We start from the raw sequence: 23,222 nt of genomic DNA on the forward strand, positions 1-23,222 counted from the left end.
TCACTGCGAGTAGACCCCCGGCACTGGGTCCTTATTCCTGGTCTTTGATTGGGGAGTATAGACTGCAAGCAGACCCCCTGCACTAGGTCCCTATTCCTGGTCTTTGATTGGGGAGTATCCACTGGGAGCAGACCCCCGGCCTATTCCTGGTCTTTGATTAGAGAGCATCCACTGCGAGCAGACCCCCTGCACTAGGTTCCTATTCCTGGCTCTGATTGGGGAGTATAGACTGCAAGCAGACCACCTGCACTAGGTCCCTATTCCTGGTCTTTGATTGGGGAGTATCCACTGCAACCAGACCACCTGCACTAGGTCCTTATTCCTGGTCTTTGTTTGGGGAGTATCCACTGCGAGTAGACCCCCAGCACTGGGTCCTTATTCCTGGTCTTTGATTGGGGAGTATAGACTGCAAGCAGACCCCCTGCACTAGGTCCCTATACCTGGTCTTTGATTGTGGAGTATCCACTGCGGGCAGATGCCCTCCATTAGGTCCCTATGCCTGGTCTTTGATTGGGGAGTATAGACTGCGAGCAGATACCCCTGGAACTGGGTCCTTATTCCTGGTCTTTGATTGGGGAGTATAGACTGCAAGCAGACCCCCTGCACTTGCTCCCTATACCTGGTCTTTGATTGGGGAGTATCCACTGCGGGCAGACGCCCTCCATTAGGTCCCTATACCTGGTCTTTGATTGGGGAGTATAGACTGCGAGCAGACCCCCTGGCACTGGGTCCCTATTCATGGACTTTGAGTTGGGAGTATAGACTGCGAGCAGACCCCTTGCACTAGGTCCCTATTCCTGGTCTCTCATTGGGGAGCATCCACTGTGAGCTGACCCCCTGCACTAGGTCCTTATTCCTAGTCTTTGATTGGGGAGTATCCACTGCAAGCAGACCCCCTGCACTAGGTCCTTATTCCTGGTCTTTGATTGGGGAGTATCCACTGCAAGCAGACTCCCGGCACTAGGTCCCTATTCCTGGCCTTTGATTGGGGAGCATCCACAGTGAGCAGACCCCTGCACTAGGTCCCTATTCCTTGTCGTTGATTGAGGAGTATCGACTGTGAGCAGACCCCCTGAGCACTAGGTCCCTATTCCTGGTCTTTGATTGGGGAGCATCCACTGCGAGCAGAGCCCCTGCACTAGGTCCCTATTTCTGGTCGTTTATTGAGGAGTATCGACTGTGAGCAGACTCCCTGAGCACTAGGTCCATATTCCTAGTCTTTGATTGGGGAGTATCCACTGCGAGAAGACCCCCTGCACTAGGTCCCTAGTCCTGGTCTTTCACTGGGGAGTATCCACTGCGAGCAGACCTCCTGCACTAGTTTCCTATTCCTCTTCTTTCATTGAGGAGTATCCACTGCGAGCAGACCCCCTGCACTAGGTCTCTAGTCCTGGTCTTTGATTGGGGAGTATAGACTGCAATAAGACCTCCTGCACTAGGTCCCTATACCTGGTCTTTGATTGCGGAGTATCCACTGCGAGCAGACCCCCCACACAAGGTCCATATTCCTGGTCTTTGATTGGGGAGTATAGACTGCAAGCAGACCTCCTGCACTAGGTCCATGTTCCTGGTCTTTGATTGGGGAGTATCCACTTCGAGCAGACCCACAGCACCAGGTACCTAGTCCTGGTCTTTGATTGGGGAGTATCCACTGAGTGCAGACCCCTCGCACCAGGTCCATATTCCTGGTCTTTGATTGGGGAGTATCCACTGCGAGCAGACCCCCTGCACTAGGTCACTAGTCCTGGTCTTTGATTGGGGAGAATAGACTGCGAGCAGGCCTCCTGCACTAGTTCCCTATTCCTCTTCTTTCATTGAGGAGTATCCACTGCGAGCAGACCCCCTGCACTAGGTCCCTAATCCTGGTCTTTGATTGGGGAGTATAGACTGCAAGCAGAGCTCCTGCACTAGATCCCTATACCTGGTCTTTGATTGGGGAGTATCCACTGTGAGCAGAACCCCTGCACTAGGTCCCTATTCCTGGTCTTTCATTGGGGAGTATCCACTGGGAGCAGACCCCCGGCACCAGGTCCCTATTCCTTGTCTTTGATTGAGGAGTATCCATTGGGAGCAGACCCCCGGCACCAGGTCCCTATTCCTGGTCTCTCATTGTGGAGCCTCCACTGCGAGCAGACCCCTTGCAGTGGGTGCCTATTCTTGGTCTTTGATTGAGGAGTATAGACTGTAAGAAGACCCCCCGCACTTGGTCCTTATTCCTGGTATTTTAATGGGGAGTATCCACTGCTAGCTGACCCCCTGCACTATGACCCTATTCCTGGTCTTTGATTGGGGAGTATCCACAGCTAGCAGACCCCCTGCACTAGGTCCCTATTCCTGGTCTTTGATTGGGGAGTATAGACTGCAAACAGACCCCCAGGACTAGGTCCCTAGACCTGGTCTTTGATTGGGGAATATCCACTACGCGCAGACCCAAAGCACTAGGTCCCTATTCCTGGTCTTTGTGTGGGGAATATAGACTGCGAGCAGACTCCCTGCACTAGGTCCTTATTCCATGTCTATCATTGGGGAGCATCCACTGTGAGAAGACCCCCTGCACCAGGTCCATATTCCTGGTCTTTGATTGGGGAGTATCCACTGCGAGCAGACCCCCGGCACCAGGTCCCTATTCCAGGTGTTTGATTGGGGAGTATCCACTGCAAACAGACCCCTTGCACGGGTCCCTATTCCAGGTGTTTGATTGGGGAGTATCCACTGCGAGCAGACCCCCTGAACTAGGTCCCTATCCTGGTATTTTAATGGGGAGTTTCCACTGCAAGCATACCCCCGGCGCCAGGTCCATATACCTGGTCTTTGGTTGGGGAGTATCCACTGCGGGCAGACCCCCTGCACCAGGTCCCTATTCGTGGTCTTTGATTGGGGAGTATCCACTGTGAGCAGACCGCCTGCACTAGATCCCTATTCCTGGTCTTTGATTGGGGAGTATCCACTGGGAGCAGACCCCCGGCACCAGGCCCCTATTCCTGGTCTTTGATTAGGGAGCATCCACTGCGAGCAGACCCCCTGCACTAGGTTCCTATTCCTGGCTCTGATTGGGGAGTATAGATTGCAAGCAGACCACCTGCACTAGGTCCCTATTCCCGGTCTTTGATTGGGGAGTATCCACTGCAAGCAGACCACCTGCACTAGGTCCTTATTCCTGGTCTTTGATTGGGGAGTATCCACTGCGAGCAGACCCCCGGCACTCGGTCCTTATTCGTGGTCTTTGATTGGGGAGTATAGACTGCAAGCAGACCCCCTGCACTCGGTCCCTATACCTGGTCTTTGATTGGGGAGTATCCACTGCGGGCAGACGCCCTCCATTAGGTCCCTATACCTGGTCTTTGATTGGGGAGTATGCACTGCGAGCAGACCCCCCGCACTAGGTCCATATTCCTAGTCTTTGATTGGGAAGTATCCAGTGTGAGCATACCCCCGGCACCAGGTCCATATACCTGGTCTTTGATTGGGGAGTATCCACTGCGGACAGACCCCCTGCACCAGGTCCCTATTTCTAGTCTTTGATTGAGGAGAATCCACTGTGAGCAGACCCCCTGCACTAGATCCCTATTCCTGGTCTTTGATTGGGGAGTATCCACTGGGAGCTGACCCCCGGCACTAGGTCCCTATTCCTGGTCTTTGATTGGGGAGTATAGTCTGCGAGCAGACCTCCTTACACTGGGTCCCTATTCCTGGTCTTTGATTGGGGAGTATAGACTGCAAGCAGACCCCCTGTACTAGGTCCCTATTCCTGGTCTCTCATTGGGGAGTATCCACTGCGGGCAGACCCCCCCTGGCAGTGGGTCCCTATTCCTGGTCTTTGATTGGGAAGTATCCACTGCGAACAGACCCCCCGCACCGGGTCCATATTCCTGGTCTTTGATTCGGGAGTATCCACTGCAAGCAGTCCCCTGGCACCAGGTCCCTAGTCCTGGTCTTTGATTGGGGAGTATAGACTGCGAGTAGACCCCCTGCATTAGGTCCGTATTCCTGGTCTCTCATTGGGGAGCATCCACTGCGAGCAGACCCCCTGCACTAGGTCCCTATACCTGGTCTTTGATTGGGGAGTATCCACTGCGGGCAGACGTCCTCCATTAGGTCCCTATACCTGTTCTTTGATTGGGGAGTATCCACTGCGAGCAGACCCCCCGCACCAGGTCCATATTCCTGGTCTTTGATTGGGAAATAACCAGTGTGAGCATACCCCCGGCACCAGGTCCATATACCTGGTCTTTGATTGGGGAGTATCCACTGCGGACAGACCCCTGCACCAGGTCCCTACTTCTGGTCTTTGATTGGGGAGTATCTACTGTGAGCAGACCGCCTGCACTAGATCCCTATTCCTGGTCTTTGATTGGGGAGTATCCACTGGGAGCAGACCCCCGGCACCAGGTCCCTATTACTGGTCTCTCATTGGGTAGCATCCACTGCAAGCAGACCCCCTGCACTAGGTCCCTTGTCCTGGTCTTTGATTGGGGAGTATCCACAGCGAGCAGTCCCCCTGCACTAGGTCCCTATTCCTGGTTTCTCATTGGGGAGCATCCACTGCGAGCAGAACCCCGGCACCAGGTCCATATTCCTGGTCTTTGATTGGGGAATATCCACTGCGAGCAGACCCCCTGCACTAGGTCCCTAGTCCTGGACTTTGATTGGGGAGTATCCACTGCGAGAAGACCCCCGGCACTGGGTCCTTATTCCTGGTCTTTGATTGGGAGTATAGACTGCAAGCAGACCCCTGCACTAGGTCCCTATTCCTGGTCTTTGATTGGGGAGTATAGACTGCGAGCAGACCCCCTGGCACTGGGTCCCTATTTCTGGTCTTTGATTGGGGAGTATAGACTGCAAGCAGACCCCCTGTACTAGGTCCCTATTCCTGGTCTCTCATTGGGGAGTATCCACTGCGGGCAGACCCCCCTGGCACTGGGTCCCTATTCCTGGTCTTTGAGTGGGGAGTATAGACTGCGAGCAGACCCCCTGCACTAGGTCCCTATTCCTGGTCTATCATTGAGGAGCATCCACTGTGAGCTGACCCCCTGCACTAGGTCCTTATTCCTGGTCTTTGATTGGGGAGTATCGACTGCAAGCAGACCCCCTGCACTAGGTCCTTATTCCTGGTCTTTGATTGGGGAGTATCCACTGCGAGAAGACCCCCGGCACTGGGTCCTTATTCCTGGTCTTCGATTGGGGAGTATAGACTGCAAGCAGACCCCCTGCACTAGGTCCCTATTCCTGGTCTTTGATTAGGGAGTATAGACTGTGAGCAGACCCCCTGGCACTGGGTCCCTATTCCTGGTCTTTGATTGGGGAGTATAGACTGCAAGCAGACCCCCTGTACTAGGTCCCTATTCCGGGTCTCTCATTGGGGAGTATCCACAGCGAGCAGACCCCCTGCACTAGGTCCCTATTCCTGGTCTCTCATTGGGGAGCATCCACTGCGAGCAGACCCCCGGCACCAGGTCCCTATTTCTGGACTTTGATTGGGGAGTATCCACTGTGAGCAGACCCCCTGCACTAGATCCCTATTCCTGGTCTTTGATTGGGGAGTATCCATAGTGAGCAGACCCCCTGCACTAGGTTCCAATTCCTGGTCTCTCATTCGGGAGCATCCACTGCGAGCAGACCCCCGGCACCAGGTCCATATTCCTGGTCTTTGATTGGGGAATATCCACTGCGAGCAGACCCCCTGCTCTAGGTCCCTAGTCCTGGTCTTTGATTGGGGAGTATCCACTGCGAGAAGACCCCCGGCACTGGGTCCTTATTCCTAGTCTTTGATTGGGGAGTATAGACTGCAAGCAGACCCCTGCACTAGGTCCCTATTCCTGGTCTTTGATTGGGGAGTATAGACTGAGAGCAGACCCCTGGCACTGGGTCCCTATTCCTGGTCTTTGATTGGGGAGTATAGACGGCAAGCAGACCCCCTGTACTAGGTCCCTATACCTGGTCTCTCATTGGGGAGTATCCACTGCGGGCAGACCCCCCTGGCACTGGGTCCCTATTCCTGGTCTTTGAGTGGGGAGTATAGACTGCGAGCAGACCCCCTGCACTAGATCCCTATTCCTGGCATCTCATTGGGGAGCATCCACTGTGAGCTGACCCCCTGCACTAGGTCCTTATTCCTGGTCTTTGATTGGGGAGTATCCACTGCAAGCAGACTCAAGGAACTAGGTCCCTATTCCTGGTCTTTGATAGGGGAGCATCCACTGCAAGCAAGCCCCCTGCACTAGGTCCCTATTCCTGGTCGTTGATTGGGGAGTATCCACTGTGAGAAGACCCCCTGCACTAGGTCCCTAGTCCTGGTCGTTCACTGGGGAGTATCCAGTGCGAGCAGACCTCCTGCACTAGTTCCCTATTCCTCTTCTTTCATTGAGGAGTATCCACTGCGAGCAGACCCCCTGCACTAGGTCCCTTGTCCTGGTCTTTGATTGGAGAGTAAAGACTTCAAGCAGACCTCCTGCACTAGGTCCCTATACCTGGTCTTTGATTGGGAAGTATCCACTGCGAGCAGACCCCCGGCACCAGGTCCATAGTCCTGGTCTTTGATTGGGGAGTATCCACTGCGAGCAGACCCCCCGCACCAGGTCCATATTCCTGGTCTTTGATTGGGAAGTATCCAGTGTGAGCATACCCCCGGCACCAGGTCCATATACCTGGTCTTTGATTGGGGAGTATCCACTGCGGGCAGACCCCCTGCACCAGGTCCCTATTCATGGTCTTTGATGGGGAGTATGCACTGTGAGCAGACCCCCTGCACTAGATCTCTATTCGTGGTCTTTGATTGGGGAGTATCCACTGGGAGCAGACCCCCGGCACCAGGCCCCTATTCCTGGTCTTTGATTAGGGAGCATCCACTGCGAGCAGACCCCCTGCACTAGGTTCCTATTCCTGGCTCTGATTGGGGAGTATAGACTGCAAGCAGACCACCTGCACTAGGTCCCTATTCCTGGTCTTTGATTGGGGAGTATCCACTGCAAGCAGACCACCTGCACTATATCCTTATTCCTGGTCTTTGATTGGGGAGTATTCACTGCGAGTAGACCCCCGGCACTGGGTCCTTATTCCTGGTCTTTGATTGGGGAGTATAGACTGCAAGCAGACCCCCTGCACTAGGTCCCTATTCCTGGTCTTTGATTGGGGAGTATCCACTGGGAGCAGACCCCCGGCCTATTCCTGGTCTTTGATTAGGGAGCATCCACTGCGAGCAGACCCCCTGCACTAGGTTCCTATTCCTGGCTCTGATTGGGGAGTATAGACTGCAAGCAGACCACCTGCACTAGGTCCCTATTCCTGGTCTTTGATTGGGGAGTATCCACTGCAACCAGACCACCTGCACTAGGTCCTTATTCCTGGTCTTTGTTTGGGGAGTATCCACTGCGAGTAGACCCCCAGCACTGGGTCCTTATTCCTGGTCTTTGATTGGGGAGTATAGACTGCAAGCAGACCCCCTGCACTAGGTCCCTATACCTGGTCTTTGATTGTGGAGTATCCACTGCGAGCAGATGCCCTCCATTAGGTCCCTATGCCTGGTCTTTGATTGGGGAGTATAGACTGCGAGCAGATACCCCTGGAACTGGGTCCTTATTCCTGGTCTTTGATTGGGGAGTATAGACTGCAAGCAGACCCCCTGCACTTGCTCCCTATACCTGGTCTTTGATTGGGGAGTATCCACTGCGGGCAGACGCTCTCCATTAGGTCCCTATACCTGGTCTTTGATTGGGGAGTATAGACTGCGAGCAGACCCCCTGGCACTGGGTCCCTATTCATGGACTTTGAGTTGGGAGTATAGACTGCGAGCAGACCCCTTGCACTAGGTCCCTATTCCTGGTCTCTCATTGGGGAGCATCCACTGTGAGCTGACCCCCTGCACTAGGTCCTTATTCCTAGTCTTTGATTGGGGAGTATCCACTGCAAGCAGACCCCCTGCACTAGGTCCTTATTCCTGGTCTTTGATTGGGGAGTATCCACTGCAAGCAGACTCCCGGCACTAGGTCCCTATTCCTGGCCTTTGATTGGGGAGCATCCACAGTGAGCAGACCCCTGCACTAGGTCCCTATTCCTTGTCGTTGATTGAGGAGTATCGACTGTGAGCAGACCCCCTGAGCACTAGGTCCCTATTCCTGGTCTTTGATTGGGGAGCATCCACTGCGAGCAGAGCCCCTGCACTAGGTCCCTATTTCTGGTCGTTTATTGAGGAGTATCGACTGTGAGCAGACTCCCTGAGCACTAGGTCCATATTCCTAGTCTTTGATTGGGGAGTATCCACTGCGAGAAGACCCCCTGCACTAGGTCCCTAGTCCTGGTCTTTCACTGGGGAGTATCCACTGCGAGCAGACCTCCTGCACTAGTTTCCTATTCCTCTTCTTTCATTGAGGAGTATCCACTGCGAGCAGACCCCCTGCACTAGGTCTCTAGTCCTGGTCTTTGATTGGGGAGTATAGACTGCAATAAGACCTCCTGCACTAGGTCCCTATACCTGGTCTTTGATTGCGGAGTATCCACTGCGAGCAGACCCCCCACACAAGGTCCATATTCCTGGTCTTTGATTGGGGAGTATAGACTGCAAGCAGACCTCCTGCACTAGGTCCATGTTCCTGGTCTTTGATTGGGGAGTATCCACTTCGAGCAGACCCACAGCACCAGGTACCTAGTCCTGGTCTTTGATTGGGGAGTATCCACTGAGTGCAGACCCCTCGCACCAGGTCCATATTCCTGGTCTTTGATTGGGGAGTATCCACTGCGAGCAGACCCCCTGCACTAGGTCACTAGTCCTGGTCTTTGATTGGGGAGAATAGACTGCGAGCAGACCTCCTGCACTAGTTCCCTATTCCTCTTCTTTCATTGAGGAGTATCCACTGCGAGCAGACCCCCTGCACTAGGTCCCTAATCCTGGTCTTTGATTGGGGAGTATAGACTGCAAGCAGAGCTCCTGCACTAGATCCCTATACCTGGTCTTTGATTGGGGAGTATCCACTGTGAGCAGACCCCCTGCACTAGGTCCCTATTCCTGGTCTTTCATTGGGGAGTATCCACTGGGAGCAGACCCCCGGCACCAGGTCCCTATTCCTTGTCTTTGATTGAGGAGTATCCATTGGGAGCAGACCCCCGGCACCAGGTCCCTATTCCTGGTCTCTCATTGTGGAGCCTCCACTGCGAGCAGACCCCTTGCAGTGGGTGCCTATTCTTGGTCTTTGATTGAGGAGTATAGACTGTAAGAAGACCCCCCGCACTTGGTCCTTATTCCTGGTATTTTAATGGGGAGTATCCACTGCTAGCTGACCCCCTGCACTATGACCCTATTCCTGGTCTTTGATTGGGGAGTATCCACAGCTAGCAGACCCCTTGCACTAGGTCCCTATTCCTGGTCTTTGATTGGGGAGTATAGACTGCAAACAGACCCCCAGGACTAGGTCCCTAGACCTGGTCTTTGATTGGGGAATATCCACTACGCGCAGACCCAAAGCACTAGGTCCCTATTCCTGGTCTTTGAGTGGGGAGTATAGACTGCGAGCAGACTCCCTGCACTAGGTCCTTATTCCATGTCTATCATTGGGGAGCATCCACTGTGAGAAGACCCCCTGCACCAGGTCCATATTCCTGGTCTTTGATTGGGGAGTATCCACTGCGAGCAGACCCCCGGCACCAGGTCCCTATTCCAGGTGTTTGATTGGGGAGTATCCACTGCAAACAGACCCCTTGCACGGGTCCCTATTCCAGGTGTTTGATTGGGGAGTATCCACTGCGAGCAGACCCCCTGAACTAGGTCCCTATCCTGGTATTTTAATGGGGAGTTTCCACTGCAAGCATACCCCCGGCGCCAGGTCCATATACCTGGTCTTTGGTTGGGGAGTATCCACTGCGGGCAGACCCCCTGCACCAGGTCCCTATTCGTGGTCTTTGATTGGGGAGTATCCACTGTGAGCAGACCGCCTGCACTAGATCCCTATTCCTGGTCTTTGATTGGGGAGTATCCACTGGGAGCAGACCCCCGGCACCAGGTCCCTATTCCTGGTCTTTGATTAGGGAGCATCCACTGCGAGCAGACCCCCTGCACTAGGTTCCTATTCCTGGCTCTGATTGGGGAGTATAGATTGCAAGCAGACCACCTGCACTAGGTCCCTATTCCCGGTCTTTGATTGGGGAGTATCCACTGCAAGCAGACCACCTGCACTAGGTCCTTATTCCTGGTCTTTGATTGGGGAGTATCCACTGCGAGCAGACCCCCGGCACTCGGTCCTTATTCGTGGTCTTTGATTGGGGAGGATAGACTGCAAGCAGACCCCCTGCACTCGGTCCCTATACCTGGTCTTTGATTGGGGAGTATCCACTGCGGGCAGACGCCCTCCATTAGGTCCCTATACCTGGTCTTTGATTGGGGAGTATGCACTGCGAGCAGACCCCCCGCACTAGGTCCATATTCCTAGTCTTTGATTGGGAAGTATCCAGTGTGAGCATACCCCCGGCACCAGGTCCATATACCTGGTCTTTGATTGGGGAGTATCCACTGCGGACAGACCCCCTGCACCAGGTCCCTATTTCTAGTCTTTGATTTGGGAGAATCCACTGTGAGCAGACCCCCTGCACTAGATCCCTATTCCTGGTCTTTGATTGGGGAGTATCCACTGGGAGCTGGCCCCCGGCACTAGGTCCCTATTCCTGGTCTTTGATTGGGGAGTATAGTCTGCGAGCAGACCTCCTTACACTGGGTCCCTATTCCTGGTATTTGATTGGGGAGTATAGACTGCAAGCAGACCCCCTGTACTAGGTCCCTATTCCTGGTCTCTCATTGGGGAGTATCCACTGTGGGCAGACCCCCCCTGGCAGTGGGTCCCTATTCCTGGTCTTTGATTGGGAAGTATCCACTGCGAACAGACCCCCCGCACCGGGTCCATATTCCTGGTCTTTGATTCGGGAGTATCCACTGCAAGCAGTCCCCTGGCACCAGGTCCCTAGTCCTGGTCTTTGATTGGGGAGTATAGACTGCGAGTAGACCCCCTGCATTAGGTCCGTATTCCTGGTCTCTCATTGGGGAGCATCCACTGCGAGCAGACCCCCTGCACTAGGTCCCTATACCTGGTCTTTGATTGGGGAGTATCCACTGCGGGCAGACGTCCTCCATTAGGTCCCTATACCTGTTCTTTGATTGGGGAGTATCCACTGCGAGCAGACCCCCCGCACCAGGTCCATATTCCTGGTCTTTGATTGGGAAATAACCAGTGTGAGCATACCCCCGGCACCAGGTCCATATACCTGGTCTTTGATTGGGGAGTATCCACTGCGGACAGACCCCTGCACCAGGTCCCTACTTCTGGTCTTTGATTGGGGAGTATCTACTGTGAGCAGACCGCCTGCACTAGATCCCTATTCCTGGTCTTTGATTGGGGAGTATCCACTGGGAGCAGACCCCCGGCACCAGGTCCCTATTACTGGTCTCTCATTGGGTAGCATCCACTGCAAGCAGACCCCCTGCACTAGGTCCCTTGTCCTGGTCTTTGATTGGGGAGTATCCACAGCGAGCAGTCCCCCTGCACTAGGTCCCTATTCCTGGTCTCTCATTGGGGAGCATCCACTGCGAGCAGAACCCCGGCACCAGGTCCATATTCCTGGTCTTTGATTGGGGAATATCCACTGCGAGCAGACCCCCTGCACTAGGTCCCTAGTCCTGGACTTTGATTGGGGAGTATCCACTGCGAGAAGACCCCCGGCACTGGGTCCTTATTCCTGGTCTTTGATTGGGAGTATAGACTGCAAGCAGACCCCTGCACTAGGTCCCTATTCCTGGTCTTTGATTGGGGAGTATAGACTGCGAGCAGACCCCCTGGCACTGGGTCCCTATTTCTGGTCTTTGATTGGGGAGTATAGACTGCAAGCAGACCCCCTGTACTAGGTCCCTATTCCTGGTCTCTCATTGGGGAGTATCCACTGCGGGCAGACCCCCCTGGCACTGGGTCCCTATTCCTGGTCTTTGAGTGGGGAGTATAGACTGCGAGCAGACCCCCTGCACTAGGTCCCTATTCCTGGTCTATCATTGAGGAGCATCCACTGTGAGCTGACCCCCTGCACTAGGTCCTTATTCCTGGTCTTTGATTGGGGAGTATCGACTGCAAGCAGACCCCCTGCACTAGGTCCTTATTCCTGGTCTTTGATTGGGGAGTATCCACTGCGAGAAGACCCCCGGCACTGGGTCCTTATTCCTGGTCTTCGATTGGGGAGTATAGACTGCAAGCAGACCCCCTGCACTAGGTCCCTATTCCTGGTCTTTGATTAGGGAGTATAGACTGTGAGCAGACCCCCTGGCACTGGGTCCCTATTCCTGGTCTTTGATTGGGGAGTATAGACTGCAAGCAGACCCCCTGTACTAGGTCCCTATTCCGGGTCTCTCATTGGGGAGTATCCACAGCGAGCAGACCCCCTGCACTAGGTCCCTATTCCTGGTCTCTCATTGGGGAGCATCCACTGCGAGCAGACCCCCGGCACCAGGTCCCTATTTCTGGACTTTGATTGGGGAGTATCCACTGTGAGCAGACCCCCTGCACTAGATCCCTATTCCTGGTCTTTGATTGGGGAGTATCCATAGTGAGCAGACCCCCTGCACTAGGTTCCAATTCCTGGTCTCTCATTCGGGAGCATCCACTGCGAGCAGACCCCCGGCACCAGGTCCATATTCCTGGTCTTTGATTGGGGAATATCCACTGCGAGCAGACCCCCTGCACTAGGTCCCTAGTCCTGGTCTTTGATTGGGGAGTATCCACTGCGAGAAGACCCCCGGCACTGGGTCCTTATTCCTAGTCTTTGATTGGGGAGTATAGACTGCAAGCAGACCCCTGCACTAGGTCCCTATTCCTGGTCTTTGATTGGGGAGTATAGACTGAGAGCAGACCCCTGGCACTGGGTCCCTATTCCTGGTCTTTGATTGGGGAGTATAGACGGCAAGCAGACCCCCTGTACTAGGTCCCTATACCTGGTCTCTCATTGGGGAGTATCCACTGCGGGCAGACCCCCCTGGCACTGGGTCCCTATTCCTGGTCTTTGAGTGGGGAGTATAGACTGCGAGCAGACCCCCTGCACTAGATCCCTATTCCTGGCATCTCATTGGGGAGCTGACCCCCTGCACTAGGTCCTTATTCCTGGTCTTTGATTGGGGAGTATCCACTGCAAGCAGACTCAAGGAACTAGGTCCCTATTCCTGGTCTTTGATAGGGGAGCATCCACTGCAAGCAAGCCCCTTGCACTAGGTCCCTATTCCTGGTCGTTGATTGGGGAGTATCCACTGTGAGAAGACCCCCTGCACTAGGTCCCTATTCCTGGTCGTTGATTGGGGAATATCCACTGCGAGCAGACCTCCTGCACTAGTTCCCTATTCCTCTTCTTTCATTGAGGAGTATCCACTGCGAGCAGACCCCCTGCACTAGGTCCCTTGTCCTGGTCTTTGATTGGAGAGTAAAGACTTCAAGCAGACCTCCTGCACTAGGTCCCTATACCTGGTCTTTGATTGGGAAGTATCCACTGCGAGCAGACCCCCGGCACCAGGTCCATAGTCCTGGTCTTTGATTGGGGAGTATCCACTGCGAGCAGACCCCCCGCACCAGGTCCATATTCCTGGTCTTTGATTGGGAAGTATCCAGTGTGAGCATACCCCCGGCACCAGGTCCATATACCTGGTCTTTGATTGGGGAGTATCCACTGCGGGCAGACCCCCTGCACCAGGTCCCTATTCATGGTCTTTGATGGGGAGTATGCACTGTGAGCAGACCCCCTGCACTAGATCTCTATTCGTGGTCTTTGATTGGGGAGTATCCACTGGGAGCAGACCCCCGGCACCAGGCCCCTATTCCTGGTCTTTGATTAGGGAGCATCCACTGCGAGCAGACCCCCTGCACTAGGTTCCTATTCCTGGCTCTGATTGGGGAATATAGACTGCAAGCAGACCACCTGCACTATGTCCCTTTTCCTGGTCTTTGATTGGGGAGTATCCACTGCAAGCAGACCACCTGCACTAGGTCCTTATTCCTGGTCTTTGAATGGGGAGTATCCACTGCGAGCAGACCCCCGGCACTCGGTCCTTTTTCCTGGTCTTTGATTGGGGAGTATAGACTGCAAGCAGACCCCCTGCACTAGGTCCCTATACCTGGTCTTTGATTGGGGAGTATCCACTGTGGGCAGACGCCCTCCATTAGGTCCCTATACCTGGTCTTTGATTGGGGAGTATCCACTGTGAGCAGACCCCCCGCACCAGGTCCATATTCCTGGTCTTTGATTGGGAAGTATCCAGTGTGAGCATACCCCCGGCACCAGGTCCATATACCTGGTCTTTGATTGGGGAGTATCCACTGCGGACAGACCCCCTGCACCAGGTCCCTATTTCTGGTCTTTGATTGGGGAGAATCCACTGTGAGCAGACCCCCTACACTAGATCCCTATTCCTGGTCTTTGATTGGGGAGTATCCACTGGGAGCAGACCCCCGACACCAGGTCCCTATTCCTGGTCTCTCATTGGGGAGCATCCACTGCGAGCAGACCCCCTGCACTAGGTCCCTAGTCATGGTCTTTGTTTGGGGAGTATCCACAGCGAGCAGACCCCCTGAACTAGGTCCCTATTCCTGGTCTCTCATTGGGGAGCATCCACTGCGAGCAGACCCCCGGCCTATTCCTGGTCTTTGGTTAGGGAGCATCCACTGCGAGCAGACTCCCTGCACTAGGTTCCTATTCCTGGCTCTGATTGGGGAGTATCCACTGCAAGCAGACCCCCTGCACTAGGTCCCTATTCCTGGTCTTTGATTGGGGAGTATCCACTGGGAGCAGACCCCCGGCCTATTCCTGGTCTTTGATTAGGGAGCATCCACTGCGAGCAGACCCCCTGCACTAGGTTCCTATTCCTGGTCTTTGATTGGGGAGCATAGTCTGCGAGCAGACTCCCTGGCACTGGGTCCCTATTCCTGGTCTTTGATTGGGGAGTATAGACTGCAAGCAGACCCCCTGCACTAGGTCCCTATACCTGGTCTTTGATTGGGGAGTATCCACTGTGGGCAGACGCCCTCCATTAGGTCCCTATACCTGGTCTTTGATTGGGGAGTATCCACTGCGAGCAGACCCCCCGCACCAGGTCCATATTCCTGGTCTTTGATTGGGAAATAACCAGTGTGAGCATACCCCCGGCACCAGGTCCATATACCTGGTCTTTGATTGGGGAGTATCCACTGCGGACAGACCCCTGCACCAGGTCCCTACTTCTGGTCTTTGATTGGGGAGTATCTACTGTGAGCAGACCGCCTGCACTAGATCCCTATTCCTGGTCTTTGATTGGGGAGTATCCACTGGGAGCAGACCCCCGGGACCAGGTCCCTATTACTGGTCTCTCATTGGGTAGCATCCACTGCAAGCAGACCCCCTGCACTAGGTCCCTTGTCCTGGTCTTTGATTGGGGAGTATCCACAGCGAGCAGTCCCCCTGCACTAGGTCCCTATTCCTGGTCTCTCATTGGGGAGCATCCACTGCGAGCAGAACCCCGGCACCAGGTCCATATTCCTGGTCTTTGATTGGGGAATATCCACTGCGAGCAGACCCCCTGCACTAGGTCCCTAGTCCTGGACTTTGATTGGGGAGTATCCACTGCGAGAAGACCCCCGGCACTGGGTCCTTATTCCTGGTCTTTGATTGGGAGTATAGACTGCAAGCAGACCCCTGCACTAGGTCCCTATTCCTGGTCTTTGATTGGGGAGTATAGACTGCGAGCAGACCCCCTGGCACTGGGTCCCTATTTCTGGTCTTTGATTGGGGAGTATAGACTGCAAGCAGACCCCCTGTACTAGGTCCCTATTCCTGGTCTCTCATTGGGGAGTATCCACTGCGGGCAGACCCCCCTGGCACTGGGTCCCTATTCCTGGTCTTTGAGTGGGAAGTATCCAGTGTGAGCATACCCCCGGCACCAGGTCCATATACCTGGTCTTTGATTGGGGAGTATATACTGCGGGCAGACCCCCTGCACCAGGTCCCTATTCATGGTCTTTGATGGGGAGTATGCACTGTGAGCAGACCCCCTGCACTATATCTCTATTCCTGGTCTTTGATTGGGGAGTATCCACTGGGAGCAGACCCCCGGCCCCAGGCCCCTATTCCTGGTCTTTGATTAGGGAGCATCCACTGCGAGCAGACCCCCTGCACTAGGTTCATATTCCTGGCTCTGATTGGGGAATATAGACTGCAAGCAGACCACCTGCACTATGTCCCTTTTCCTGGTCTTTGATTGGGGAGTATCCACTGCAAGCAGACCACCTGCACTAGGTCCTTATTCCTGGTCTTTGAATGGGGAGTATCCACTGCGAGCAGACCCCCGGCACTCGGTCCTTTTTCCTGGTCTTTGATTGGGGAGTATAGACTGCAAGCAGACCCCCTGCACTAGGTCCCTATACCTGGTCTTTGATTGGGGAGTATCCACTGTGGGCAGACGCCCTCCATTAGGTCCCTATACCTGGTCTTTGATTGGGGAGTATCCACTGTGAGCAGACCCCCCGCACCAGGTCCATATTCCTGGTCTTTGATTGGGAAGTATCCAGTGTGAGCATACCCCCGGCACCAGGTCCATATACCTGGTCTTTGATTGGGGAGTATCCACTGCGGACAGACCCCCTGCACCAGGTCCCTATTTCTGGTCTTTGATTGGGGAGAATCCACTGTGAGCAGACCCCCTGCACTAGATCCCTATTCCTGGTCTTTGATTGGGGAGTATCCACTGGGAGCAGACCCCCGACACCAGGTCCCTATTCCTGGTCTCTCATTGGGGAGCATCCACTGCGAGCAGACCCCCTGCACTAGGTCCCTAGTCATGGTCTTTGTTTGGGGAGTATCCACAGCGAGCAGACCCCCTGAACTAGGTCCCTATTCCTGGTCTCTCATTGGGGAGCATCCACTGCGAGCAGACCCCCGGCCTATTCCTGGTCTTTGGTTAGGGAGCATCCACTGCGAGCAGACCCCCTGCACTAGGTTCCTATTCCTGGCTCTGATTGGGGAGTATCCACTGCAAGCAGACCCCCTGCACTAGGTCCCTATTCCTGGTCTTTGATTGGGGAGTATCCACTGGGAGGAGACCCCCGGCCTATTCCTGGTCTTTGATTAGGGAGCATCCACTGCGAGCAGACCCCCTGCACTAGGTTCCTATTCCTGGTCTTTGATTGGGGAGCATAGTCTGCGAGCAGACTCCCTGGCACTGGGTCCCTATTCCTGGTCTTTGATTGGGGAGTATAGACTGCAAGCAGACCCCCTGCACTAGGTCCCTATACCTGGTCTTTGATTGGGGAGTATCCACTGTGGGCAGACGCCCTCCATTAGGTCCCTATACCTGGTCTTTGATTGGGGAGTATCCACTGCGAGCAGACCCCCCGCACCAGGTCCATATTCCTGGTCTTTGATTGGGAAATAACCAGTGTGAGCATACCCCCGGCACCAGGTCCATATACCTGGTCTTTGATTGGGGAGTATCCACTGCGGACAGACCCCTGCACCAGGTCCCTACTTCTGGTCTTTGATTGGGGAGTATCTACTGTGAGCAGACCGCCTGCACTAGATCCCTATTCCTGGTCTTTGATTGGGGAGTATCCACTGGGAGCAGACCCCCGGCACCAGGTCCCTATTACTGGTCTCTCATTGGGTAGCATCCACTGCAAGCAGACCCCCTGCACTAGGTCCCTTGTCCTGGTCTTTGATTGGGGAGTATCCACAGCGAGCAGTCCCCCTGCACTAGGTCCCTATTCCTGGTCTCTCATTGGGGAGCATCCACTGCGAGCAGAACCCCGGCACCAGGTCCATATTCCTGGTCTTTGATTGGGGAATATCCACTGCGAGCAGACCCCCTGCACTAGGTCCCTAGTCCTGGACTTTGATTGGGGAGTATCCACTGCGAGAAGACCCCCGGCACTGGGTCCTTATTCCTGGTCTTTGATTGGGAGTATAGACTGCAAGCAGACCCCTGCACTAGGTCCCTATTCCTGGTCTTTGATTGGGGAGTATAGACTGCGAGCAGACCCCCTGGCACTGGGTCCCTATTTCTGGTCTTTGATTGGGGAGTATAGACTGCAAGCAGACCCCCTGTACTAGGTCCCTATTTCTGGTCTCTCATTGGGGAGTATCCACTGCGGGCAGACCCCCCTGGCACTGGGTCCATATTCCTGGTCTTTGAGTGGGGAGTATAGACTGTGAGCAGACCCCCTGCACTAGGTCCCTATTCCTGGTCTATCATTGAGGAGCATCCACTGTGAGCTGACCCCCTGCACTAGGTCCTTATTCCTGGTCTTTGATTGGGGAGTATCGACTGCAAGCAGACCCCCTGCACTAGGTCCTTATTCCTGGTCTTTGATTGGGGAGTATCCACTGAGAGAAGACCCCCGGCACTGGGTCCTTATTCCTGGTCTTCGATTGGGGAGTATAGACTGCAAGCAGACCCCCTGCACTAGGTCCCTATTCCTGGTCTTTGATTAGGGAGTATAGACTGCGAGCAGACCCCCTGGCACTGGGTCCCTATTCCTGGTCTTTGATTGGGGAGTATAGACTGCAAGCAGACCCCCTGTACTAGGTCCCTATTCCGGGTCTCTCATTGGGGAGTATCCACAGCGAGCAGACCCCCTGCACTAGGTCCCTATTCCTGGTCTCTCATTGGGGAGCATCCACTGCGAGCAGACCCCCGGCACCAGGTCCCTATTTCTGGACTTTGATTGGGGAGTATCCACTGTGAGCAGATCCCCTGCACTAGATCCCTATTCCTGGTCTTTGATTGGGGAGTATCCATAGCGAGCAGACCCCCTGCACTAGGTTCCAATTCCTGGTCTCTCATTCGGGAGCATCCACTGCGAGCAGACCCCCGGCACCAGGTCCATATTCCTGGTCTTTGATTGGGGAATATCCACTGCGAGCAGACCCCCTGCACTAGGTCCCTAGTCCTGGTCTTTGATTGGGGAGTATCCACTGCGAGAAGACCCCCGGCACTGGGTCCTTATTCCTAGTCTTTGATTGGGGAGTATAGACTGCAAGCAGACCCCTGCACTAGGTCCCTATTCCTGGTCTTTGATTGGGGAGTATAGACTGAGAGCAGACCCCTGGCACTGGGTCCCTATTCCTGGTCTTTGATTGGGGAGTATAGACGGCAAGCAGAACCCCTGTACTAGGTCCCTATACCTGGTCTCTCATTGGGGAGTATCCACTGCGGGCAGACCCCCCCGGCACTCGGTCCTTTTTCCTGGTCTTTGATTGGGGAGTATAGACTGCAAGCAGACCCCCTGCACTAGGTCCCTATACCTGGTCTTTGATTGGGGAGTATCCACTGTAGGCAGACGCCCTCCATTAGGTCCCTATACCTGGTCTTTGATTGGGGAGTATCCACTGTGAGCAGACCCCCCGCACCAGGTCCATATTCCTGGTCTTTGATTGGGAAGTATCCAGTGTGAGCATACCCCCGGCACCAGGTCCATATACCTGGTCTTTGATTGGGGAGTATCCACTGCGGACAGACCCCCTGCACCAGGTCCCTATTTCTGGTCTTTGATTGGGGAGAATCCACTGTGAACAGACCCCCTGCACTAGATCCCTATTCCTGGTCTTTGATTGGGGAGTATCCACTGGGAGCAGACCCCCGACACCAGGTCCCTATTCCTGGTCTCTCATTGGGGAGCATCCACTGCGAGCAGACCCCCTGCACTAGGTCCCTAGTCATGGTCTTTGTTTGGGGAGTATCCACAGCGAGCAGACCCCCTGAACTAGGTCCCTATTCCTGGTCTCTCATTGGGGAGCATCCACTGCGAGCAGACCCCCGGCCTATTCCTGGTCTTTGGTTAGGGAGCATCCACTACGAGCAGACCCCCTGCACTAGGTTCCTATTCCTGGCTCTGATTGGGGAGTATCCACTGCAAGCAGACCCCCTGCACTAGGTCCCTATTCCTGGTCTTTGATTGGGGAGTATCCACTGGGAGCAGACCCCCGGCCTATTCCTGGTCTTTGATTAGGGAGCATCCACTGCGAGCAGACCCCCTGCACTAGGTTCCTATTCCTGGTCTTTGATTGGGGAGCATAGTCTGCGAGCAGACTCCCTGGCACTGGGTCCCTATTCCTGGTCTTTGATTGGGGAGTATAGACTGCAAGCAGACCCCCTGCACTAGGTCCCTATACCTGGTCTTTGATTGGGGAGTATCCACTGTGGGCACACGCCCTCCATTAGGTCCCTATACCTGGTCTTTGATTGGGGAGTATCCACTGCGAGCAGACCCCCCGCACCAGGTCCATATTCCTGGTCTTTGATTGGGAAATAACCAGTGTGAGCATACCCCCGGCACCAGGTCCATATACCTGGTCTTTGATTGGGGAGTATCCACTGCGGACAGACCCCTGCACCAGGTCCCTACTTCTGGTCTTTGATTGGGGAGTATCTACTGTGAGCAGACCGCCTGCACTAGATCCCTATTCCTGGTCTTTGATTGGGGAGTATCCACTGGGAGCAGACCCCCGGCACCAGGTCCCTATTACTGGTCTCTCATTGGGTAGCATCCACTGCAAGCAGACCCCCTGCACTAGGTCCCTTGTCCTGGTCTTTGATTGGGGAGTATCCACAGCGAGCAGTCCCCCTGCACTAGGTCCCTATTCCTGGTCTCTCATTGGGGAGCATCCACTGCGAGCAGAACCCCGGCACCAGGTCCATATTCCTGGTCTTTGATTGGGGAATATCCACTGCGAGCAGACCCCCTGCACTAGGTCCCTAGTCCTGGACTTTGATTGGGGAGTATCCACTGCGAGAAGACCCCCTGGCACTGGGTCCCTATTTCTGGTCTTTGATTGGGGAGTATAGACTGCAAGCAGACCCCCTGTACTAGGTCCCTATTCCTGGTCTCTCATTGGGGAGTATCCACTGCGGGCAGACCCCCCTGGCACTGGGTCCCTATTCCTGGTCTTTGAGTGGGGAGTATAGACTGCGAGCAGACCCCCTGCACTAGGTCCCTATTCCTGGTCTATCATTGAGGAGCATCCACTGTGAGCTGACCCCCTGCACTAGGTCCTTATTCCTGGTCTTTGATTGGGGAGTATCGACTGCAAGCAGACCCCCTGCACTAGGTCCTTATTCCTGGTCTTTGATTGGGGAGTATCCACTGCGAGAAGACCCCCGGCACTGGGTCCTTATTCCTGGTCTTCGATTGGGGAGTATAGACTGCAAGCAGACCCCCTGCACTAGGTCCCTATTCCTGGTCTTTGATTAGGGAGTATAGACTGCGAGCAGACCCCCTGGCACTGGGTCCCTATTCCTGGTCTTTGATTGGGGAGTATAGACTGCAAGCAGACCCCCTGTACTAGGTCCCTATTCCGGGTCTCTCATTGGGGAGTATCCACAGCGAGCAGACCCCCTGCACTAGGTCCCTATTCCTGGTCTCTCATTGGGGAGCATCCACTGCGAGCAGACCCCCGGCACCAGGTCCCTATTTCTGGACTTTGATTGGGGAGTATCCACTGTGAGCAGACCCCCTGCACTAGATCCCTATTCCTGGTCTTTGATTGGGGAGTATCCATAGCGAGCAGACCCCCTGCACTAGGTTCCAATTCCTGGTCTCTCATTCGGGAGCATCCACTGCGAGCAGACCCCCGGCACCAGGTCCATATTCCTGGTCTTTGATTGGGGAATATCCACTGCGAGCAGACCCCCTGCACTAGGTCCCTAGTCCTGGTCTTTGATTCGGGAGTATCCACTGCGAGAAGACCCCCGGCACTGGGTCCTTATTCCTAGTCTTCGATTGGGGAGTATAGACTGCAAGCAGACCCCTGCACTAGGTCCCTATTCCTGGTCTTTGATTGGGGAGTATAGACTGAGAGCAGACCCCTGGCACTGGGTCCCTATTCCTGGTCTTTGATTGGGGAGTATAGACGGCAAGCAGACCCCCTGTACTAGGTCCCTATACCTGGTCTCTCATTGGGGAGTATCCACTGCGGGCAGACCCCCCTGGCACTGGGTCCCTATTCCTGGTCTTTGAGTGGGGAGTATAGACTGCGAGCAGACCCCCTGCACTAGATCCCTATTCCTGGCATCTCATTGGGGAGCATCCACTGTGAGCTGACCCCCTGCACTAGGTCCTTATTCCTGGTCTTTGTTTGGGGAGTATCCACTGCAAGCAGACTCAAGGAACTAGGTCCCTATTCCTGGTCTTTGATAGGGGAGCATCCACTGCGAGCAAGCCCCCTGCACTAGGTCCCTATTCCTGGTCGTTGATTGGGGAGTATCCACTGTGAGAAGACCCCCTGCACTAGGTCCCTAGTCCTGGTCGTTCACTGGGGAGTATCCACTGCGAGCAGACCTCCTGCATTAGTTCCCTATTCCTCTTCTTTCATTGAGGAGTATCCACTGCGAGCAGACCCCCTGCACTAGGTCCCTTGTCCTGGTCTTTGATTGGAGAGTAAAGACTTCAAGCAGACCTCCTGCACTAGGTCCCTATACCTGGTCTTTGATTGGGAAGTATCCACTGCGAGCAGACCCCCGGCACCAGGTCCATAGTCCTGGTCTTTGATTGGGGAGTATCCACTGCGAGCAGACCCCCCGCACCAGGTCCTTATTCCTGGTCTTTGATTGGGGAGTATCCACTGCGGGCAGACCCCCTGCACCAGGTCCCTATTCATGGTCTTTGATGGGGAGTATGCACTGTGAGCAGACCCCCTGCACTAGATCTCTATTCCTGGTCTTTGATTGGGGAGTATCCACTGGGAGCAGACCCCCGGCACCAGGCCCCTATTCCTGGTCTTTGATTAGGGAGCATCCACTGCGAGCAGACCCCCTGCACTAGGTTCCTATTCCTGGCTCTGATTGGGGAATATAGACTGCAAGCAGACCACCTGCACTATGTCCCTTTTCCTGGTCTTTGATTGGGGAGTATCCACTGCAAGCAGACCACCTGCACTAGGTCCTTATTCCTGGTCTTTGAATGGGGAGTATCCACTGCGAGCAGACCCCCGGCACTCGGTCCTTTTTCCTGGTCTTTGAGTGGGGAGTATAGACTGCGAGCAGACTCCCTGCACTAGGTCCCTATTCCATGTCTATCATTGGGGAGCATCCACTGTGAGAAGACCCCCTGCACCAGGTCCATATTCCTGGTCTTTGATTGGGGAGTATCCACTGCGAGCAGACCCCCGGCACCAGGTCCCTATTCCAGGTGTTTGATTGGGGAGTATCCACTGCAAACAGACCCCTTGCACTGGGTCCCTATTCCAGGTGTTTG

The sequence above is a fragment of the Ambystoma mexicanum genome, chromosome 3q (genome assembly GCF_040938575.1).
Source record: "Ambystoma mexicanum isolate Mex_15411 chromosome 3q, UKY_AmexF1_1, whole genome shotgun sequence".
Lineage (NCBI taxonomy): Eukaryota > Metazoa > Chordata > Amphibia > Caudata > Ambystomatidae > Ambystoma > Ambystoma mexicanum.